Source organism: Mus musculus, chromosome 1 (genome assembly GCF_000001635.26).
Source record: "Mus musculus strain C57BL/6J chromosome 1, GRCm38.p6 C57BL/6J".
NCBI classification, from domain to species: domain Eukaryota; kingdom Metazoa; phylum Chordata; class Mammalia; order Rodentia; family Muridae; genus Mus; species Mus musculus.
In genome coordinates, this window is record NC_000067.6 from 143,936,723 (window position 1) to 143,956,994 (window position 20,272).

The window sequence follows — 20,272 nt, forward strand, 5'->3', positions numbered from 1 at the left end:
CAACTGTTTTTTGGATTGGATTTAAGTTCCACTTCATACTAGGACACATCTCCTAGTATGGTACTATAAATCTGGTCAAGAATTGTGGTTGTTGAGCTCACAGGCCACAGCGGTGAACCTTCTTATTATTTTGCTGACTCAACATAGCATTAAACTGCCCTCTGTGTTCAAATTTCTATTCCTGTAGATGACTGCAGCTCTTGGATCTCATCAGAAGAGTTTATTCGGTGGACGGTGGTTAATGCAGAAACTCATAACCTGTCAAAGGGTTGAGAATAATTGTCAGGGGAGTGTTCAGCCACAAATGGGACGTCTGTAGCTCACCCCCTTTCCAAGGCTCCAGAACAGTTGTAAGATCCAGAGGTCAGGGAGGGTCAGCAGAAAACAATGCCTTCTGAATCTACAGTACTCCTAGAATCATGAGCTCAAAACAGCTGATTTTTCCCTGTTTAAGACCTGAACAGGGTTGGGCCTGTCAATATTCTAGCATCGAGGGTGAAGGCGTTCATGAGCCTCTACTACTTACTGGGGAGCTATGGACACCAACATCTTCTGGAGGAAGGAGGGTCAGTTTTCTTTAAGGTTGCTTCTGCTGGTAGGTCTGATGAATGGCCTCACACCCAGAGGTGTGTGGGCAGGACAGATTTGAGTTTATGGGTTATTTGGGTTAAAGAGGACACAAAGTTGGGTAGAAAGTGAGGTGGGGGCATGTCTTAGTTTGAGTTACTGTTGCTGTAATGACACAACACAAAGTAACTTGGGGAGGAAAAGGGTTATTCAACTTCCATTTCTACATCACAGTTCATCATTGGAGGAGATCAGGACAGGAACTCAAGCAGGACAGCGACCTGGAGGCAGGGGCTGATGCAGAAACTTTGGAGTTTCTTGCTTGCTGGCTTGCTGGCTTGTTCAACATGGCTTGCTCAGAGTACTTTCTTGTAGAACCCAGAATCACCAGCCTAGGGATAGCACCACTCACAATAGGCTAGGTCCTTCCTTATCAATCAGTAATTAAGAGAATGCCCTTTGGGCTTGTGTGCAGCCTGCTTTTATGGAGACATTTTCTTAATTGAGGTTTCCTCCTCTCAGATGACTTTAGCTTGTGTCAAACTGACATAAAAGTAGCGTAGATCCAGTAGTGGATCCTGTGGATTTAGGGGTAAGAGTGGGTATGTGAGTATAGTTAAGTACAATGTATGAAATTCTCAAATAACTAAATATATGTTTAACTAAATACAGACATATTTAAATGTATGTATGTATGTATGTATGTATGTATGTATGTATGTATGTATGTGTACTGGAAGCAGCTTCTGAAGAACAATGGCTAAGTCTTCAGGACAGGGTGTTGGCAATACCAGGACCCTGTAGCTGCATCTTCCTTTTGGTACCACTATTCTGTTCAAGGTCCTAGCTTTAGCCTTACCTATTCACAGGAGATGAAAAACCCAAACTCTCTGCAAGTTAATGCTCAGACTCAAGGCTGCTGCTTTCAGGAGCAATTTTCACTCATATTTAATTTCAGTTTCAGTGTTTTCAGGGAGCATCCCTCAATTCTCAGTTTTAGGGTTTAATTTCTAGCTCTTAATATTATTTTTACCCTTCTTCTGGGGAAATTATGTGTCGGCTTCAGTCTCAATTAAATAGCTTTAACCTTAATTAAACTGCTTTAATATTTAAAACCCCATGTTCTTTAAATGTGTAAAATCTTTAGTGTTTCTTGGTTTCTTTGTCCTGGGCCTAGTCCTGGGCACTTGAAGGACGAACCCTCACTTTTGCTTATTATAGCTATGCAGAAGATTTCAGAAAATACACTGATGTATTGTTCAGCGAGCGTTTTGGAATTATAAGGAACATTTCCATTTCAATGAGGTTTGACTGAATTGCAGTAGTCTCTGCAAATTATCTAAAATGGTTACAGTACCTGCATTGGAAATTCAGTCATGCCTATGTAGGGATGAGAAGAGGAGAGCCGATTTCCACGCTGGTCTCTTCCATAAAAGGAAAGAGCTGCTGCATAAGCCACTTTAATAGCAGAGGAAGCTGCAAATTGATTTTTTGACAGGATTGCTGGAGAGAATGATTAGGAGTGGGTGGAACTGACTGAGCAAAATGAGAAATGAAAGAGAACAACCAAGGGTAAGCCGGGATCCTGGGAGTAAGGGTTGGCTGTAACTCAGAATAATAAAATCTATTCCTGAACCTGCTTGGCAGAAGGAAAGCCATACTTAGACAAAATTTCCAACAACTGAATTAACAATTTTTTAAGCATGTTATGGAAACCATTTTGTGAAAAAACTGTATATTCACCAAATATGTTGTATATGACGGTCTTGGTTAGTGATTTACTGCTGTGAACAGACACCATGACCAAGGCAGATCTTATAAGAATAACATTGAATTGGGGCTGGTTTACAGGTTCAGAGGTTGAGTTCATTATCATCAAGGCAGGAGAACATGGCAGCATCCAGGCAGGCATGGTGCAGGAGGAGCTGAGAATTCTACATGTTCATCTGAAGGCTGCTAGCAGAATACTGACTTCCAGGCAGCTAGGATGAGGGTCTAATAGCCCACACTCAAAGTGCCATGCCTACTTCAACAGGGCCACCCTTTCTCATAGTGCTACTCCCTGGGCTAAGCATATACAAACCATCACAATGACCTAGGACCTAATATTGCTTTATAGTTAGAGATTGAAAAAATATACATAATAAGCAGAAGGAAAAAGAAAGAACATGATGGTGAGGGGGTGTAAGGGAGGGGAAAATGGTTAGGAAAGCTTTGCAGGAAAGACTGGAAAGACCCTTTGAAATGATGGTAGAGAACTGAAATACAGTAAGTAAGCTAGAGAGGGGCTAGACCTGGGCTTGCAGAGTGACTTGCAAAAACTGCTAACTGGTACCTTAGACAGATGGACTGTCTGAAACAATTTGCATGATTGATGTGAGCAACACTCACTCATACAAAGCTCAAAGCTCAGAACTGGCAAATTGTTCGAATTTTAGTCATGAAGCAGCTAAGACAAAGGATGAAGTGAAGCAAGCCTTCTACCCACGGCTGGGGGAGAATTTGCTCATGCTTTTCATAAGAAAAAGGAAAGCTGTTTTCTCTCTCTCCTTAAGGGGGAAAAAAAAGATCAGGGTAGTGGCTCTGACAGATGAGAAGGAAGTGCAGGCAGGATGTCTCTCATCAGCTAAGGAAGAATTAAGGCTGGTTGTGCTCAAGAAGATGACCCTTCAGGTTCCACAGATGGGCTGTTCAGCATCTGAAAGTTGCCCGAGGGAGAGAGCTTGGTCCGTGGTTATCTCATCCTGAGTTGACAGACAGACCCGGGCTCAGACTTGGACGTCATCCACACGTTCTGTTATCTTCTTTCCTAATCCCAAACTTCAAAGCTATATGTGCAGTAGTTTCTCTACATTTCCCATCTTACTTTTATTTTTAGTCCAGAGAATTGAACCTGGGTTCTGTGTACACTAAGGACATGCACTCTGTCCCTGTTATTATTATTTTTCCAATGTTGGTGCTTGCCTTGTGTGAAAGGCTCTTCTCTGCGTGAATGAGGGGCTCCACCTCCTCTCAATTCCCCCAGGATTGTAGAGCATCGCCTATGATAAGATGCTCCTCTTCTCTGGATCCCGTCACGTGCATATACGCATGCTTTAATACCCCATCTAGCAGGACCACTCACGAGTACGCATCTCTCTCCCTGATTTTCAGCCTCCCCTTTATAACCCTGCTTCCTTCATCTCACTTCCATGTACTCAGCTGCCTCCAACCTGAATTCAGTCACACTCGAATGTTTTCTTTGTTGACATTAGTGACTTCCACCATGTCTCCTCCCCCCACTCCCCAATTTGATTACCGCAGTAGCTGGATAGTAATACTTCAATACTCCCTTGACTCACTTCCACATTACGCTCTTCTACACTTTCCAATAGAAACCAGCCAAGGTCACCAGTGCTTTACATAATGTTTTCTGATGGCCCTGGTGTCCCTCTTATGACTTTTCCTCAGTTTCCATAAGGAAATAGTATGCCGTCTTATTCAAAGCCAGCGTGTGGCTTTCTTTCTTGAAACAGAGCTGAGTACTTAGTATGGCTTGCCAGTTTCCATGTCTTCTTTCTGGTATCCCACATCCCTAGCACCTTTGTGAACTGCCTTACCTTTCTAATTCTCTGTTGACAATTTACCAGCAGCAGCAAATTTCCTATGACATGATCAGCCCAGTCTTGTTCTGTCCCGTGGTGTGGGCTTTCCCCATTCCTCTCTGTGCAGTGCCTACTCGCTCTTCCAACCCTATGTACTTTCCTTGCATTCTGTCACCCCCTTCAAGGACCCCCACGGTCTCCCTTCCTGAGTGGCCTATCTTGACCAATAAAATGAACTGGCCTTCTGTCTCAATCACAATCAATCTCAGTTGCTTTTCTTCATTTTTCTTGTTTCTCCCACCACTACTGTGCAAACTCAACAAGAGACTGGATTTTGTTTTACATTTTTAACCCTAAAATGGGCCACATGAATTAATGTACCCAAAACTATTTTGGGAATCTGTCTCTCAAGCTTTTCTACTTAAGTGAAAGTTTTGCTTCTTGTTGGTAAACGGAGAAGGTGACAACATCTCAACGTACTGGAGCTATCTGTGGCACAGACAGAAGAGCTTTGGATCTTTTTTAGCATCTCTCAGATCTCAGTGCGTAGATGACTGCATCCTTACGTGTTCATGAGGCTGGCGCTACCTGTTGCCAAAGTGAAACTTCCTTTGTGAAAGATTCTGGTTCAGCTTTAAAACATTCTGTGGACGGGGATGCATCCAAGTGATACAGGATGACTCCTCATGGTCCCTCAACACTCTTGGCTGTCTTTTCTCGGCTCCACCCAGTCACCTACTGCCAGTTTAAAGTGACACTGCTTCCTTTCAGGGCAGGCCTGAGCTGATTCAGAGGGAGTGAATGTGCCTGTTGGCCTCCTGCCAACTCAGAGGCGGGCACACTATGACTCCATCTCCTATTGCCTGGGCCATGACCAAGGGCATTTTGGTTTCTGTGTGAAGCTTTATGGAGCTTGCTCTGAGATGGCGAATGGAATCTCTTGACTGCACAGCGTCCTTTCTAGTAACAGAACATAGCTACAGAATATAAAACCCTGAGAGGCCTTTGTACTAATGCCAAACTTATACCTGAAATTTATTTATAAAACCTTGGTTTAAAAAGAGCGATAGGAGCCAATTGGGCTGCAATTATTTCTTCCCCTTTTCTTGAGTTTTTCCTTCTTACAGTCCAGGCATCTGGAGTGCAACCAGAGTCCTATCTGCTCTTAGGCTCAATTTCATTTAAGTTAAGCCTCAGTTTCCACACAAATCTTTAAAAAGTAGCATTTTATGATGTGTTAATAATAAGAGTTAAAGACTCAAAAAAGACACTTTGGAATATGTGAGTTTTTGGATTTTCTTCGTCAGTGGCTATGTGCCTGAGAGACCTGTCTGCCAGGGACCACGTGCCACTGCTGGCAGTGATTTCAAATACTGTAGTTAGCATGTTTGTCTAGTACAATACAGGTTCACACAGTCATGGGGGACTAATTACTACTGAGCATCTCTAAGTGTGATAACTTAACTACCATGTTGCCTTTAAAAAAATAAATCTGTAAGAGATACTTAACTTCTAATAAAATGCAGAGGAGGGTTAATTTTCCTAGTTCCTAAGTTGGGTCCCTGGCATCAGCCTTTTGCTGGCTAGTTTATGTGTCTGGCTCAGCCAGATAAGCTTTCCTCAAATACTATTTTCTCATGGAGTGCCACAATTAAAATCATTTAGTTGTTTTACATTGAGAATAGAAGCCAACTCACCTTCAAACACATGCAAATGTGCACATGCATACTCATGTGGTACACACACACACACACACACACACACACACACACACTCACTGGGACCCTACCTTTTGAGAGGCAGAGAATTGGGCTAGGAGGAAATGACAGAAATGGAGGTCTTATTCCTTAAGAGAACACATTTTCAAGGTGGGGTAAGAACTCAATTGGAAAGCTTTACACAATCAGGGATCTTAATATCTGTTCTTAATTTATGTTTCTAATTTTATCCTCACTTGAGTCTTAATCTCTTTGCTGGAGTCCAAAACACTCATTTACTCCCTTCCAGTACACCTGGTGCACATCCATGTATCTTACCTATTTTCTCTTTCCTTTCTTAAGACTTTAAAAAACATCCTACTTTTTTGTCTCATTCCTAGTCCTTAAGGTGATATTCTTCATTCTGGGGTTAGTATTCTGCTATAAGGAATAAAATAAAAATTCCTTAGGATCCTTTATTCCCATATGACTCCTATTTTTAGAAATTCTCCTCATTCGAGTACTATTTGTGAGGTTTATGTGCATGCGAGCGGGCCATAGCCCATGTGCTCGTCAGCTCTGATTGGTTTTGGGATCACTATGTCATGCTTCACTGTAACGTGTCATCATCATTCATTGGAATATCAGGTTCCCAGCAACAATTTGATTACTTATTGTCCATGGCCTTTGCTCTTCACTAACCACATCATAGCCCCAGATCATTCTGGAACATTCTCCAGCAGCTGACCTGTTCAACAGGCTGAGAACTTCTCTTCCCTCTACCCCTCTGAATCTTCTACAAGTTCATAAAAATCATGCGTATACAAAATCATTGATTTGGTTCGGGATATATCTCAGGAGTTAACCACTTGTTTAGTCTCTGTGAAGACTTGAGTTTGACTCCTGATGCTACAAGCTATAGTAATAAATTAGAAACTCTCAAAATTATTAGAGACCACAAACTCTAGGCTACCTAGTTTCCCAATATAGTAATTTGCAGCACCACACACAACATAGTCCCTCAGCTACTGCTTGTAGAGGTGTAAGCTAAGTATTTACCATGATACTGAATTTTGAGGAAAATACTCAGGTTGACCATACTCCTTCTCATGCCCTGTTAAATTTCTAGTTTGCCCACATCTGTCTGTAGCTTTGCTGAGGGGTGGATCAGGATCAGAGTGATAGTTGCTTTGCTTGAAGCTCTTTCTGTTTCCTGGGCTTGTCTTCTTTTGAAGCTTGATGCGGGAGCTAGACAGCCTTTTGGGATAGCTCCTGCATCACATCAGTCTTAGACATGGTTTTGTTCTGAGCATTCATTTCCTTGTAACATAGCCAAACTGAATATTTGCTTGTAGTAGCTACTTAACACTAAAGCCTGGATAAATCTTGTGGGTAGTGAAAAATCATAAGGTTATTTCTTACAACACATTAAATTCGTATCGAACATAAATGTGTGAGGTATAGATTTCGAAGCTTTACAAGTGTGTTTGACTGGCTTCCTTCCAGTTTGCATGTAGGCATTAGATTTTTGCAACTTGCTTTTACTAAGGGGCTAACATCTCTTCTAGCCTACCACCCAGCAGAGGTAGTGGAAGAGAAAAGTTAGTAGGATATGTGGGATGTGGACCTGTTTAGCAATATTTCTTTGGGGGCAGGTTGATCTTCTTTGGCAGCAGTTCATCCCTATAGTAAACACCAAATACGACTCAGCAGTGACAGACTAGTCCTCTCGGCAGGCAGACACCAGGCACGAACCAGCAGCAGTAGTTCAATCCTGAAGACACCGTGAGGCTCACCAACCAGCCTGAGGCAAGGCTGCTTTGGAAGCAGCAAGCAGTTGCCACAGGAACCTCACAAGCAGTTCTTTGGTGAGTTTCTCTCAATGGCAAAGCAAACAAAATCAATGCTCAATGCTTCTCTCCCACTCCCACTGTCTGTGGGGGTCATATTTATACCCCTTCATCATGGGTCCTTTCATGTGTTTGCTCTAGCAAAACATCTTTTTACCTGTATCTGCTTCAGGTAAACATTCTTTCACCTGTCAGCTTTCACATCCTTTCACCTGTGTGTCCCAGCGAAACATCATGTGACGTAACTAACCTTTCAAAGAAGCTAGAAGTTTCCACTTCAGTTGCATATTTCCCCAATAGTCGAGAGTCAGCCTAGTGTTACTTTTCTCCAGGGCATCCTTCTGAGCTGGTGCCCACGTTGAAATGTTCATTCTGTTTACTTCAGTCCTCTGCCCTAAAAGCAATCCAGGCAGGTCATCCAAAGTCCTGTGCAACAAAGCTCTTTAGTGGCTCATAAATGCCTAGGGAGAGAGCTGGGCACTGTTGAAGGAACATTGGATAAATAGTCAACAGATCTATTTTCTATCTGGGCTCTGAAACTTTTTCCTTGATGGCTTGGGACATCACTCACAGAGAGACTCAGTTTCCTTTTCTGTGTTAACACTGGATGCCAAACACAGGAAAACATGCATCATGTGCTCAATCTCACAAGAGAAAGCTACAAAAATCAGCTTGGATGCAGCTTGGATAGCGGTCACTAGAGGCTGGGAAGGTAGAAGATGGATAAAAGGAGGCTGGATGCTAAGTACTGAAGCCAGGAGTTTATATCAGCCTATTCCATAGCCTATGAATATCTAGAAAGGAGGATCCTAAAGGCTCCAGACATAAGAAGTAAGAGGGAAATGTTAACTGCCTTGACTTGATCAGTGTAAGATGGATGCATGTATTGAAATAGCACACGGGGCCCCACTAATGTGGCCAGCTACCCAGTGGGTATTCAGTTTCAGGCAAATAAAAGGAAGTTCTGGAGTATGATAGGATGACTATAGATAGTCATAATGAAATATAAAAATACACACAGCTAATATATTTTATTAAAAAATAAGTTGGGAACAAAATAGTTCATATATCAAATTTAAAGGTTAGGGGGACTTTAGAAAAGATGATGCATGTGAAAATTTGGACCTATAAGATGTAGAGATTTTTAAAATTGATTTTTTTAAGATTAAAATTCAAATTACTGGGCTTCACCATGACATCATCATACATGTGAATCATTATGCTTTGTTTTCAGTTGTTCACCAGTTCCCTCCACCATCCCATCTCCCATCCATCTTGTTGCCATTAGTTCCCAAATTAGTCTCAACTTCAGCTTTCTTGGTACATTTGTTCCATCACCCTCTAAAGCCCACCCCCCCTTTACAGGCTCTCCAGCTCCCTTCTCAATATCCCTTTGTGAGTCTCATGATCCTGCACGCATTTATACATTTGTAATTTTAAATTTAGGTTATGCATGTCTGTCTTTCTAAATCTAGCTTATTTTGCTTAACAGTTATTTTTAATGCCATCCACCTTCCTGAAAGTGTCATGATTTCATTTTTGTTTACTGCTGTGTAAATTTCTATTCTGCCCACCTCTTTACTAATTTGTTGATGAATATGAATGCTGGCTCTATATACTGGCTATTGTAAATGGTGTAGCATGGAATGTATGTCTTATTAAACATTTCTTTCTTCATTTTGTGGGTACACACATGGATCGTGTGCATGTTTGAACATGTACTCTATTGTGACCACAAGTGTACCACAGTATGCCTGTGGATGCTAGAAGTCAGCTTGTGGGAGTCACTTTTCTCCTTCTATCATGTGGCCTCTGGGGATTTCAGTCAGGGTTGACATGAGGTGCCTTTACCCAATGAGCCATCCCATTGGTCCATGTAGATCTAATGACACATAGAACATGAAGCACTGAACTTGTTTTTCTCTGGCTCCTTCACTTGCTCCTAGGTCGAGGCCAGATTCAAGTGTGACTCCTTCCATAAAGGCTTGCTTTTCATGGTCAAATTTAATTTCCTCCCTTATGATTCCTATAGAAGTTTCGTATCCTTGACATTTCAATTTCTCCCCTGTGTTGTTTTCCTGATAGTCCTGTTCCTATGTGCTTAGCCATCTTGATAGGTAGGTCCTGCATATTGTGTACATTTATATCACCACAGTAATAAGAGTTATACTTTGCTATTATTCCCCCCTTACAAGGGACTCAAGCAAGATAGAGGAAACCATTTGCTGAGCTCATGTTATATTTTAAGTGCCAGAAAGATCTGCCTGACTTCCAGTCTCAGGCTCTCAGTACAGCTCAGGCTTCTTCACTCTGTCTTGATGACTCTCCATACAAACTTGCTAGATCTTCCTCAGCCTCCTTTTCCACCTTTAGTTCCCTACTACAGAACTGCATCTGTCTTCAATTAGGGATTGTGAAGTATGTTGTCATCTAGAAGACATGGCTTACAAGTGTCCATGTTGACCCTCTTTTGCCATTAAGAAGGTTATGGTAACTTGGTGATTTTTTTCTTCTTCCCTAAAGCTTTTATAATCCTCATAACACCAGTTAGATGGGTCTTGCTAATAAGAATAAATCCATAGTGTCAACTCCTTAGTGTTTACTCTAACTTCTGAGATGTGACCTTCAGTATTGCATATTATGATGCAAGCCACACTGAAATCCTGTGCTGTTGAAGCAATGTTTAGTGTACACTTGGCATGGGCCCCTGGGCTTCTGCCTCCTCTCTGCTTGCTTGTTTACCTTGGACTGGTTCTTGTGAGCTGGATCTCTTCCTAATTACCCTTGCTTCTGGCCTCCAACCAGTCTCTTGCCATCAGGTAGCCAGATGCAGGATTCAGTCCAGCTTGGTTTTAGGGCATATATTACCCTATGATTTGATAAATTAACTTCTAGCTTTAAAATCTATTTGTAATAACTATATTATTTATGTATGGTTTTCTGCCTTATTCATAATAATGTCTAAAGTTGACATTTATTGTTTGCACCATGACAGGAATGGGACCAATGTTCTTAAATATATTGCTTTAAAAAAATCTTAGTGTGATGGAAGTATTTCTATTTGACAGATGAGAACAGGAAACTTATAAATGTTAGACGAGAAGACAGGGCTTGATTCTATATCTGCCTGGAACCGAAACACCAGATCTTGATCAGGGTATAGTCACTGTTGTCTTTTCTTACCTGGAAGCTAATCATGAATTGTCAGTTGCACCTGTGTTATTAAAATTAAATTATCTTGGGCTTGGAGAGATGGTTTGGTGGTTAGGAGTGCTTGCTGATCTTGCAGAAGAGCTGGGTTCAGTTACCAGAACCCAGAAGGAAGCTACAATCACCTACAACTCCTGTTCCAGGGGAATCCAGAGCCCTCATTTGAACTCTGCAAGCACCAGGCATGCACACAGAACACACTCATACATACAGGCAAAACAGTTGTACACATAAAAATAAATATATATATTTAAAAATAATTTATAATTTAATTACATTTACTCTTTTAATTTGTGATACTAAGGATGAAACCCAGGGATTCTTTCCTGTTTGGAAAAACTCTCCACCACTAAGCTACATATCCACTGTTTACATATCCATGATCAATGATATAGGCAAATATATAGAATTGTTACACAGGTGGGCTTTTAGTTTTCTTATTTTAACAAAACTAGGGGAACTGACCAATACCATTTTTTAGAAACCTGCAGTTATTATTGTACTTTATCTGTGGGTTTTACTGTGTGTGAGGCATCAATACTAACCATGAATTTTATCATCATGATAATAACATGACTAGAGAACAATATAGTAGGTATTGTCTAAAGTGCTTTTCATGTATTATTTCATTGATCACCTTATTATTCCAGTGAAGCAGTAATGCTGTCTTCCCTCATCTCTTCTTCTTTTCTCCTTTTCTCTTTCTTTTTATTTATTTATTTTATTTTACACTCCAGATTTTATTCTGCCACCCACCCCATCCATCCTCCAATTGTTCCACATCCCATGCCTCCTCCCCACACTGCTCTCTCCATGAGGATGTCCCTACCTCCCACCTCCAACCTCACCTGACCTCTAAACTCCCTGGGGTCTCCAGTCTCTTGTGGGTTAGGTGCATCATCTCTGACTGAACACAGACTCAGAAGTCCTCTTCTGTATATGTGTTGTGGGCCTCATATCAGCTGGTGTATGCTGTCTGCTTGGTGGTCCAGTGTTTGAGAGATCTCGGGGGTCCAGATTAATTGAGACTGCTGGGCCTCCTATAGGGCCACCCGCTCAAGGGGAGATCCCTCATCCCTTAAGGATTTGAAATAGAGAGGGACAGAGATCTTTTGCCCTAGATCCTCGAACTAACTGCATCTGCATCAGGTAGTCAGAAGAACTCTGAGTGTAATTTAACATAGTACCTGCATCTAAATAGAATTCATATGCTAGTGGATTATGTGAAACATGGGTCAATTCAACTTTAATAACTATGTTTAAATTCTGGAGAGTTGACTGAGCAGCTAAGATTACTTGCTGCTCTTGTAGAGGAGCCAGTTTCCTTCCCAGTACTCACGTGGTGGCTCGAAACCATTTATAACTTTAGCTCCAAGGGATCTGATACTTTTTTTCTAGCCTTTACAGGCATGCAGTACATGTACATACAAGTAGGCACACTCATTTCATATCTCATTTCTCAGAGTTCACTTTTACATTTGGTCAATATCATAATCCAACTTTATTTCTGTTTTTTATTCTCCCTCTTTTCTTTTTTACTCATGCTCTGAAAATTGCATTCATGTCAGAATCCTTTTGTAAGTAAAGTAAAAAAAGGAGCTCTTCTATCCTATAAGCATTTGTAGATTGTGTAAAATTATTGAATATTTCTTTTACCTGTGGAAAAAGAAAAAAAAATTATATACAGTTCCTGATCTCAGTACTGAAATAACATTGAGAAGCAGACTATTGCATTTTACATTTATTTATGCAATGAGATTACATATTCAGTGCCAGGGGAACTTAGCAAGAAAGTATGACTGAGCTGAGATTGCTTCAGAAAGATCTTAAGACAAAAATTGAAATGCAAGTAGCATATTTGGTAAGTAAAGGGGCTTACAGTAGGGGTGGATTCAAAGAGCAGGGAAAGAGAATCTGGACCACAAAGAAAGGTGTGTCAAGGTATTACCATGTCATACTGGGAATTTAATCCCACGTGGGAATCTGAGAGAGTTACTACTGATTAAAAGGTAGGGAGTCAGACTAATACCTCAGCTTCTACTAGTCATGAACTGAAGTTGCTCCTGAAGACATCATTCAGGTTAAAGTTTGTTCTATGATAACCAACAAGTGTCTGTGGCAGACTGATGCAGGTGCTGACAGCTGGGAAGCAAGCTTGAGTATCCTGGAGGGCTAGGAATATGGGCTAGGCTTCTAACAGCCTCTGCTGCAGAGGGGTGCTCATGGCAGGCTGGAGGCTTTGGGAAGGTTTTGATAAAGATGTATCCTGAGTAAGTTATTGATGATAATCCCTTTTCCTCTAAGCATGAGTGGTAAAATTGTGAACTTGTTCCCGGGAGAGAGAACAGCAATTGCAAGGCCGAGAGGCATGAGAGAGCGGGGAATATTAGAAATATTTAAAGTTATTGAACACTTCTTAAACCTGAGGGGTAGCATATACATGAAGCAGGATGCCTAGCAGCTGAAGAGTAGCCTTGTGTTTTGTGCCATGCTGAGTCTTTTGTATGGGAGATGGAGAACTGCTCAAGATTTTTTGAACAAGAAAGGAGATGCTCATATTCATAGTTTTAAGGTCATTTTGGCTAGCGTAGTAGAAATTAAATAAAGGGGTTGAAGGCAGGGAGACTTGGAAAAGGAGTCTAGCAAGATGGAAGTTTGTGTTTTAAAGAGATAGCACTTTTGGCTAGTTTACAAAGGAGGTTAAGTGGGCCTGGGCATGGCCAGAGAGGAGTCAGGGTACCTCTAGGACCCTGCAATAGGTGATGGAAGGTGGAGATGTTGGAAACCACAAAAAGTTGTAAAAGGCAGGGATAAGGGGCAGAAGGACATCCTAACCTGTGAGTGTGGACAGTGGATGCATGTAAGAGAGGCTGCATGTACAAATGCACGTGAGAAGATGGGTGGGAATGAGTTAAGTACAAGGTGCGTTGGAATCACCAGAAGGGACGTTTTAGAGGCAAAAGGACATAAGGGTCTTGGGTTTCAAAGAGTCACTAAATGGTCTTCTATGGTTTCTCTTCTACATTAGAAAATGTAATCCAACATTCCTAGAATATGTGGCTCTGGTGATTTCTGAAAATAAAAGACAGAGATGGAACCAAAGGAAACACATGTAAAAATTCTAAAGAAATTCCAGTTTCTAATAGCTGATGCTTTGGCTGAAATAACTTGGCATCGTTTTACATCAACTTCCTCTGCAGATGGCTTAGAAAAATGGCCTCTGGTATATTTGGGATTAAAGGTGAATGCCACCACCACCCTGTGAAAAAGACGTTTCTTAAGAGAGCCTACTTCCTCCACCTCATTTGGGTACATTTTGAACATATTTTCATTTGAACACAAATCATAAGGAGAGAAACGTCTTTGATATTTGAGGTTTTCTGTAATTGGGCAAATAAAGTCTAAAGAAAATATTCACTGGGGCCAGCCAGGTTACCAGCTGGGCCACCAGCCAGGCTGAGTTAATGTCTGTGGCCCATGTTACCTCTGAGGGCTATGGGGATGTCTGGAGTCTGTGCTGCAGCCTGAAGTCATGTTGACGTTCATGGCCATGCTGCAGCTAGGGTGGGGGTGCATCCTGATCTGAGTAGCCTGTAGTGCCACCAGGGGCCTTGTTGGTGCCCATGGTCTGGACTACCTTTGAGGGCCTTGTCTGGGTCTAGGGTCCTATTGCAGCTTGGGCTGTGCTCATGGTCTGTGAAATCGTCAGAAACCATGTGGAAGCCCCATGCTTCCTGTTCCTGCTGACTGGGAAGAGCAAGGAGGCTACTTTTGCTGTAAATGACTACAGACGCATAGCTGAGGGGGAAGGACATGGAAGGCTTCTTTGACAGCAACTCCTCCTCCTCCTAAACAACAGCCTAGGCAGGAAACAACTAAAGAGAACACTTAAAAAGTGTAATGTCCTTGGGCGGTGGTGGCACACACCTTTAATCCCAACACTTGGGAGGCAGAGGCAGGTGGATTTCTGAATTTGAGGCCAGCCTGTGCTACAAAATGAGATCCAGGACAGCCAAGGCTACACAGAGAAACCCTGTCTTAAAAAACAAACAAACAAAGAAATGTGTAATGTCTGGAATGCTGAAGAGTAGTTCACTCTCCACAATTGGTGGCTTGGGGTGTGGGGAGGACTTAGGTCTATTTATGGGGTAGGCGACTGAGAGTTTGAGTATGCTCCAGTGAGTATATACACACAAATTGGTCCTTTTTTATTTTTATTTTTACATTGGGGGGAGGCAAGGACTAGGAAGTGAGTGTGATGGGACAAATGATGTGAAAGTCCCAGAGAATCTATAAAACTACTATGATAACAACAACAACAACGGCAACAACAAAACCAAAGCCAAAAAAGTCCCCATAAGACAGACAACCAACACAGCTGTCTTTGCACCCCTTTCTGTTTCCCTCGTGTTACTTTCTTTTTCCTAGCTATAAATGCAGCCCCCTCCTTTGATAGAGTGATGCATTGTGAACCACACCACTATGTGGTTCTCTAGAATAGTAAAAGGCAATTAAAAAGTGGAAATTGGGGATGGAGAGAAGACCCCATCGTTAGAAGTGCTTATTGCTCTTGCAGAGGATCCTGAGTTGCTTCCTCAGCAGTTGGTACCCACAGCAGGCATCCCTCAGCCACCTGTAATTCCTGTTCCAGGAGATCTAACACCTTCTTCTGACTTCCACATAGACACACAGACAGACAGGCAGGCAGGCAGGCAGGCAGGCACACAGGCAGGCAGGCAGATCTTAAAATGAGGCATGAAGCTAGAGAATGCAGCTTAGCTCAGCGGTAGATTACTTGGCTAGCCACTGCAAGGGCCCCAGTTTTGTCTCGGGACTGGAAAAAGCAATTTTTTAAAAAAGAGCAAAACACAGAACCAACCAACTAGCCAACCAACTAACCAACCAACCAACCAACCAACCAACCAACCAACCAACCAACCAACCAACCAAAACATTCATTGAAATGTCCAGTAGAAGTAGTAAGATAAGTTATTCATTCATCAGTACACTCATTGAATAAACAGGATAATCTGATTAAGCCTTAATTCCAAGATAAATATAGAAGTTAGCATAGTTCTTGGATGCATGGATAACAGAACATCTCCTCAGTTTTAAGAGAACACTGTCCTCTCAGGGAACACTCATGGAAATAACTGTGGTACTGTGATGCCCAGTGCTCACAGGCAGACACACAGTGTTATTGGAGCACAGAAGAAGCCAGAAATAGGGAAGCCAAAAAGTGAGGGGAAAATAGGAGCTTTGATTCTTCCAAGTCTGTAGCCTGGTATTGCTCCACCACCACCACCACCTCCTCCTCCTGTTCTTTTTCTTTTCATTTCATGTAGCAATTGAGAACAAAGTTTACACTCTAAATGTTTCATGAGCTCAGTATCATGAAAACATATCAGTGTGTAAACATCGGCCTCTCACTGCATGGCCTGTTCTGCCATCCTTTTTTCTGGGAACTGCCAAGTGATCTCACTGTTCATAAAGTTACAGAAGTTGACCCTTGGGAATAGTTCTTTAGCGACTATCTCCAACTCCTACCCAGGGAGAGTAACATGATCCAAACTCAGAGTCTCTTTCCTAGAACTTCAGAACTGAGTCCCAGAGAATGGGACTGGTTGTTTTTAGAAGAGACACCCCTGTCTACTAGTTGCTGCCCAAGGTTTGCTTTGCTGTATAGATTTTAAATAGAGGAAAGAGGGCCGTAGACAAGGAGAAGAATTCATAATCACATGCAGCAGCAACAAAAGGGGACTGGAAATTCCAGTGACTTTGTGGTTGCCATAGAGTCTTCCAGAAGTCTTGTAGCAGTCACATCTTTGAGCCCAAGGATCTTTTTTTACAGGCTTTTCACACAATTCCCATTAGTCACAACTGTGTCCCTACAGTTCAGACACAACCTCAAACTGCAGTGAATATCTGCTGTTTGCCTCCTTGGATTCGTCTTTGAGTCCTTCTCGCCTGCTCTCCCCCTTCCTTGTTTCTATGCACTTCAAGAATCTTCAGAACTCTGAAGGTGAGGACAGGGGAGCTCATTTCACCCCCAGGTCTAAGACGCCTGCTTGTGGCTGATCAGGGAAGTCTTCAAGTGGCTCTGTTGAAGGTGGACCCCTGGGGAACTACCTCCCTAGCCCCGAGTCCCCATAAGCGAACCAGAGGAGGAGGTGTTGGAAGATTCTGAGAAACCACATCTACAGCAGGGAGACAACAGCTGAGAGACAATAGCTGGGAGAGGGTCCCTTCTCTTCAGATAGTGTGTCCTGGGACATGAGGTCTGAAGCTGCCTCAGATGTCCCACAGGGAAGGACCCAGAGAACAAGGCTGTGCAGGGCAAGAGAGTTGAGGGGGCAGAGCCTCTGCCAGGGCAACAAGGTGGATCCAATCAGGACTGAAGGCCACACTAGTTCTGTAGATGCTTTCCCCTCTAGCTGTGTTTTTTATTCTCTTGTTTGAGCCCCTGGTTCAGATTTGCTTTTATCACCCAGTCAAAGCATCATATCCAACAGAATCCACAATATTTTCCTCTTTGCTGATGTTGTGAGTCCTGAAAATCTTTCTGGTTTATACCTGCAGTCACTTTTGGGTTATTTGCTGAGGTGTGTTGTTCTTATGTATCCTGAGAGTTGGTTTGGACAGGTCACAAGTAACAAATGGGTAATGGACAGTGAGACCAGAGAATAGGATGTGCTTTTTTGATTAGCAAACTCTTAATGCAGTATTGGTGTCTTTAGGAAACTGAATAATCCCAGAATTCTTTGGTGTTATTTTTTTAAAGAAAATATTTGTAGCTAGTATATTTTAGAGTGTCTATTAAATATTAATCATCTTGTCACATTTCTTGAAGCAGACCACCATTTACCGTACACATAATTACATCTCAGAGCTTTTTTCTAGTTTATTAATTAATTAATTAATTAATTAATTAATTAATCTGCTGTATATTCCAAGTGGTTTCTCTTCCTTCCTCTTTCTAGTTCTTCTCTTCCCCTCCCCCATCTACTCACTCACTTCTCCTCTGTTCCTCTTCAGAAAATGATCTGCCTTGATGGACATCAATCAGTTCTGACATCAAGTTGCAGTAAGACTAGGCACCTTTTCTCCTATTGAGGATCGTTGAATCAACCCAGTAGGAGGAAAGGGTCCCAAAGGCAGGCAACAGAGTCAGAGACAGCCTCTACCTTCACTGTTAGGAGTCCCATAGGAAGACCAAGATACACAACTGTAACACATGTACAGAGGACCTAGGTTCAGTCCCGTGCAGGCTCCACAGTTGGCAGTTCAGTGTCTCTGAGCCCCTATGGGCCCAGGTTAATAGATTCTGTTGGTTTCCTTGTGGTGTCCTCAACCCCTTTGGCTCTTAAAATCCTTCCTCTTCCTCTTCTACAGGATTTCCTAAAGCTCCACCTAATGTTTGGCTGTGGCTCTCTGTACCTGTTTCCAGCTGTTGCTGGGTGAAGCCTCCCTGATGATGATTATGCTAGGCTTCTGTCTGTAAGTATAGCAGAGTATCATTAGCAGTGTCAGGGGTGGGCTCCGTCTCATGGTTTGGGTCTCAAGCTGGACTAATCATTGGTTGGTCCTTCCCCCAATTTCTACTCCATCTTTACACCTGCACATCTTGTAGACAGGAATCAGTTTTAACTTAGCTACTTATGATAAAAAAGGAGAATCAATGTGTCTGCTAGCTTGAGACCACTGTTACTGTCACTATGGGAGTTTTCCTGTCTGGGAGATTCCAGCTGAGATTCGAGAAGGAATCTTTTCATCAGCCCAAGCATGTAAAAGTCTCTGCAGAATGACATACCATGTCAAATAGAATAGAAATACAAAGAGAAAGTTCACACCCTCTTTCTTCCCTTTTCTCTTTTTCTAGTCCCTTTCTTTCCTTTTTTCCATCTGACACATCCAAAGTATGCTTTTACTGGAAACATGGTCTTATCTTTAAATCTGTAATGAAAGAAACCAATGAATCAGCTTTAAACTGTTCAATCAAATCTTTATTTGCACTTAAATTGCCAGTTAGCGGTGGAGAAGGCAGGAAACCTAAACTACCTCTTTCTATTTCGTGTTTGAGAGAGCTGGCCTTTTATGAAGAAGCTATTTGAACATCTAAACTTCATCAGGTTTTCTGTGTCAGAGTGTTAGCTGTCTTATCTCTACTTGGAAGATGAGCAAGTTTGTACAGAGACAGTTTATGCATCTTCCAGACTGTTTGTTCTTTGTCCGAGGAAGCTTCTGGCATATTGGAACCTTTGCTACTTGACAAGATGTGTTCTCGGAATTACTGGTAAACTCGGGAGGTCTGCGAAACTCATAGAGTGACATTTAGACGTCGAGCTCTGGACAATAACTCCTTGCCCTGCTGTGGTCTGAAAGGGTTGTTACTAAAATGTCAAGTTTAGAAAGGAATCCCAATACACAATGTTCTTTCTTATAATACATAAAATGGGAGGTGGATGCAGCTGTCTGGGGCATGGAAACAGGGCTACCACACAGACAGATTTGGTGACTTGCCTTTGATTACACAACTGGGGAGAGGGAGAGCAGGGGTTCAATTGTTCCAGTCTTCCTGACCCCATAGTCCACATTTAACCACAAACATAGTTGCAAAGACTGTCTCTGTACTTGGTGTGAACCAGGCACAGCTCCACAATGGGGAAACACGGTGGTAACATCTTTTGCTTAGCAGTGAGACTCTTGAGCATAGGGTGTGGCTCTGTGCTTTCAGTATTAAACAAACCACTGGGGAACCTAAAAGATAGGGTGGATTTTGGAGGAAGTAAGACCAGAGTGAGGGGCTGGGTATTAGGGTGGGAACCTCACAGAGTAGAGAGAAATGGAGATTTCTTTAAGGACAACTGTCCTGCACAGATGTGACTATGGTCCTCTTCACAGTGGTCCTATACCACAGGCTATGGTAGAAGTTGGATGCTTTCTCCTCTTTTTTTTTTCCCCCAGAATAAATCTCTTGCTTGTAACTGAACTCAGCCGTGGAAGCACTGTGTGTGACTTCTGGATTGTGTTCTCTCAGTCACAGGAAGACACTTCTTATCTGCTCTTGTCTTTTTGAGAGGTTTGAGAACTGAATGGTCAGAGCTCTATGAGTCACTCACCAAACATCACAGGGAGCTTTGAACGTGGCCCTTCACTGGGTGCATTTTCCTCTCCATTTGATCATGAAGGAGTGAACATCACCCTAATTCTATACGTGCTTTTCTCTCTCGCCTCTCAGTTTTATTCTTTTGCTTAAGCCTTTGGATCAGATTTGCTTTTATTACTCAGGCACAGCATCCACACCCTGCAGTATACATTCTGAGTATCAGCATCTCAGGACTTGAGCATCTGGTTTAAAACTGCA

General features: G+C 42.2%; 1 long non-coding RNA gene across 1 annotated transcript in view; it reads left to right on the top strand.

Annotated features, from left to right (window-relative positions):
• The first annotated feature begins 1,886 nt into the window (after window positions 1-1,886).
• Window positions 1,887-20,272, top strand: part of Gm41964 — a 60,063-nt gene continuing 41,677 nt past the window's right edge. The window contains exons 1-2 of the long non-coding RNA XR_878589.2: window positions 1,887-2,139; window positions 18,301-18,405. This is a non-coding gene — a long non-coding RNA (predicted gene, 41964). The remainder of the gene's footprint in view (window positions 2,140-18,300; window positions 18,406-20,272) is intronic.